The 3619-nt window shown below is 42.0% G+C and overlaps 1 pseudogene; it reads left to right on the top strand.

Annotated features, from left to right (window-relative positions):
* The first annotated feature begins 1030 nt into the window (after nt 1–1030).
* LOC100478592 lies at nt 1031–1349 on the top strand (annotated as a pseudogene).
* The last annotated feature ends 2270 nt before the right edge of the window (nt 1350–3619 follow it).

The following is a 3619-nucleotide window of genomic DNA, read 5'->3' as shown; positions in this document are numbered from 1 at the left end:
CTTTGGTCATTGGTTAAGGTGATATCTGCCACAGTTTTCTCACCAAACCCATTTCCCCCTTTGTCATTAATCAGCTTCATGTGGGGAAATACTTTGCAATTATGTAAACATCCTCAGAATTTTACATGCTAGATTTAGTTGATTCTTGCCTGAAAGTATTATTACTCTTATGGTTGCCAGCTGAGAATTTTTTCTAACTCCATCATCACTTGTACCTTTATTAGATTCTTTCTACTCCAAGAAGGACCTTCTCCTTCTCCTTTTATTTCTTCTTTCTTTCTTTATTATATCAATATTATTTCATTTAATGGGATAAAATCTTTTACTGTCATTTAGATGCTCGAGCTCCCCTTCATTTGATCAGTGAAAACCCCTTACAAGTGGCTCCTGTTTCGTGCTTTGAAAAGAGTTACTTTGTCACTTTTCTGACAAGATATTACAGACTCATCCTGTTCTTTTCCTGCCCCAGCCTTAAAAGCAACCATTCTTCAAGGAGCTCTGGTTCCTCGGAGTGCTTAGAAACCAAGAGCTGACACTAGGTTTGCCCACTATGCCTTGGGTGTCATTGCTTCTAAGCCCCTCCTGCCCGCAAAGTGAGAAAACAGACACACATATGCACCCACGTTCGTCTCTATCTGTTCACGTATCTCTGTCCCTGTACAAATCCATTAGGTTGCACTGATACTTTCAAATCCAATCCATTCCCATTTTCCAAATTTGCGACTCCCTTCTCTGGCAATGAGAAACCTGTCTGGCTTGATCCATAATATCTCAACATAGTTGGTGGATCCTAGAAAAGTAATTCAATACGCCTAACCCCTGCCTCTGAGAAAAAGCAGCTTACAAACTGGAGTTCAATAGTTTTTAGAGTTCTTCTTGTCTTTAGCCTGAGGTCATACTGTCCAAATACAGTGTTGGAAAGTCATTGGAGGACAGGAGGAGGGGCAGCCGCCCTGCAGCCCAGCTTCACGAAGCTCCTCGGCACGAAGTGGCCGGCAGGCGCCCAGCTCTCATGCTCCCTGCTGCCGAGATGCCCTCCAAAAAGGTCAGTGCGGTCAAAGGGGCGGTGAAGGGAGAGCCCAAGGGATCTGCGAGATTGTCTGTAAAACCCACTCCTGCAAAGGTAGAAAGGAAGCCCAAAAAGAGAGCAGGAAAGGCTAAACCCTCGGGCAAAACAAGTGCCAACAAAAGGGAAAAGGGGAGCAAAGGGCAAACAGGCCAACGGGGCTAACCACGAAAGGAAACATTGACCTGCGGACAACGGAGAACTAAAAAATACATAGAATCCAGCCTCTAATGATGCAGGAGCGAAGCAGCTAAGTCTGATTAAGACGTGTCCCGTGTCTTAGTGGTCCCTGAGTCCCTGCACAGGTCACAGGAGGATCTTTGTCAGTGACTTCGTAAATGCACGCTGTCTGGTAGCTCCAGAAGTATTTTTGAGAAGGCAATGCACTTTACCTCTTTTGTGAAGTGTAGATGCTTTCATTCCAGAGGGGAGATCATTTGTTGTTTGGGTTTTTGGTTTGGTTTGGTTTTGATATCCTATAATACGAGGCATGCGGAAAGGTACTTTGGAGTCATGGTCGTGCATTTACTAAGTCTCGGCACTTCACATGACTTCTATTCCGTGTTGGTTTTTAGTAGAATTGTTTCTTCAGTGCTGTTGTGTTCAGCACTTAAAAAGAAAGTGTAGTTCATTTGCTGTTTTGTTTTTTATCGTTGTTCCCTTTTAGGGTTTTCCCCAATCCTTGTTGGTTTTATTGATTTTCTTTTTTTGAGTATGTGAAATATTAACATGGCTCCAAGAGTTAGAAATGTTCAAAGAGGAATTCTCAGAGAAGTGTCTCGCCCACTTCGTTGCTGTCTATCTTTTACGCCAGGCTCCCACCCATGCCCCGTAGGAAACAGATCTCATTGGTACCTGGTGTGTGTTTCCGTGTATTTGATTTTTGCACAAATGAGCAGATGCACGCACATGTTCTTATTTCCCCTTTCCTCTTAAACAAAATGAAGCCTACGACACATGCTGTGTTTCACTTTGTTTTTTTTCACCTAATGCTGTATCCTGGAAACCCCCCACATCAGTCCACAGACATTTTTCCCTTAAAAAATTACTTTCTGAAGCTGCATAGTACTCCACTATGGGTGGACTGTGGTTTATTCAACCACTGCAACATTGTGCAACTACAGCCAGTGTTGTGATGAAGCCCCTTGTGCCTGTCTATGTTTGTGCCGCCGGAGGCGAATCTTCACAGTGGAGTGGCACTGCTAGCGCCAAAAGCGAATGCATGTGCCATTCTGTGAGGTCCTGAGACGTTCCCTCTGCCCTAAGACTCGCGCCGATTTGCATTCTGACTGGCAACGTATGAGTGTGCTTGCTCACTCACGCTTCAACAGCAGTCATTTTTTATTAAGTTTTTAATTTTAATTCCAGTGTAGTTAACAGTGTTATAGGAGTTTCAGGTGTACAATACAGTGATTCGACACTTCCATACATGACTCAGTGCGCATCATGCTAAGTGTCCTCTCTGCTCGCCATCACCTAGTCTACCCATCGCCCACCCACCCCCCTCCAGTAACCATCAGTTTGTTCTCTATAGCTTATAGGCTGTTCCTTGGTTTGTTTCTCTTTTCCCTTTTGCTCCTTTGTTTTCTTAAATTCCACATATGAGTGGAATCATATGGTATTTGTCTTTCTCTGACTGACCAATTCTGCTTAGAATTACACTCTCTATCTCCCTCCATGTTGTTGCAAATGGCAAGATTTCATTCTTTTTATGGCTGAGTAATATTCCACTATATATAGATATAGATATAGGTATCTATCACTTCGTCTTTATCCATTCATCTATTGATGGACACTTAGGCTGCTTCCATAATTTTGACTTTTGTAAATAATGGTGCAATAAACATAGGAGTGCATGTACCTCTTTGAATTAGTGTTTCTGTATTTGGGGGGCAAATACCCAGTAGTGTAATTACTGGATCATAGGGTAGTTCTATTTTTAAGTTTTGAGGAACCTCCATACTGTTTTTCACAGTGGCTGCAACAGTTTACATTCCCACCAACAGTACATGAGGGTTCCTCTTTCTCCACATCCTCACCAAAACTATAGATTTAATGCAATCCCTATCAAAATACCAGTAGCATTCTTCACAGAACTAGAACAAACCATCTTAAAATTTGTATGGAACCACAAACACCCTGATTAGCCAAAGAAATCTTCAGAAAGACAAACAAAACTGGAGGTACCCCAATTTCAGATGTCAGGTTATACTACAAAACAGTAGTAATCAAAACAGGATGGTACTGGCACAAAAAGAGACACATAGATCAATGGAACAAAATAGAAAACCCAGAAATAAACCCACAATTATATGGCCAATTAATCTTTGACAAAGGAGGGAAGAGACAGTCTCTTCAATAAACAGTGTTGCAACAACTGGACAGCTACAGGCAAAAGGATGTAACTGGACCACCTTCTTCCACCATACACAAAAAGAAACTCAAAATGGATTAAAGACCTAAATGGGAGACCCAACAAAACCATAAAAATCCTGGGAGAGAACACAGGCAATAATTTCTCTGACATCAGCATAACAACATATTTCTAGATAT

Source organism: Ailuropoda melanoleuca, chromosome X (assembly GCF_002007445.2).
Source record: "Ailuropoda melanoleuca isolate Jingjing chromosome X, ASM200744v2, whole genome shotgun sequence".
NCBI classification, from domain to species: Eukaryota; Metazoa; Chordata; class Mammalia; order Carnivora; family Ursidae; genus Ailuropoda; species Ailuropoda melanoleuca.
The sequence above is the reverse complement of the archived record's forward strand: the minus strand, read 5'-3'. Positions and strand labels throughout refer to the sequence as shown.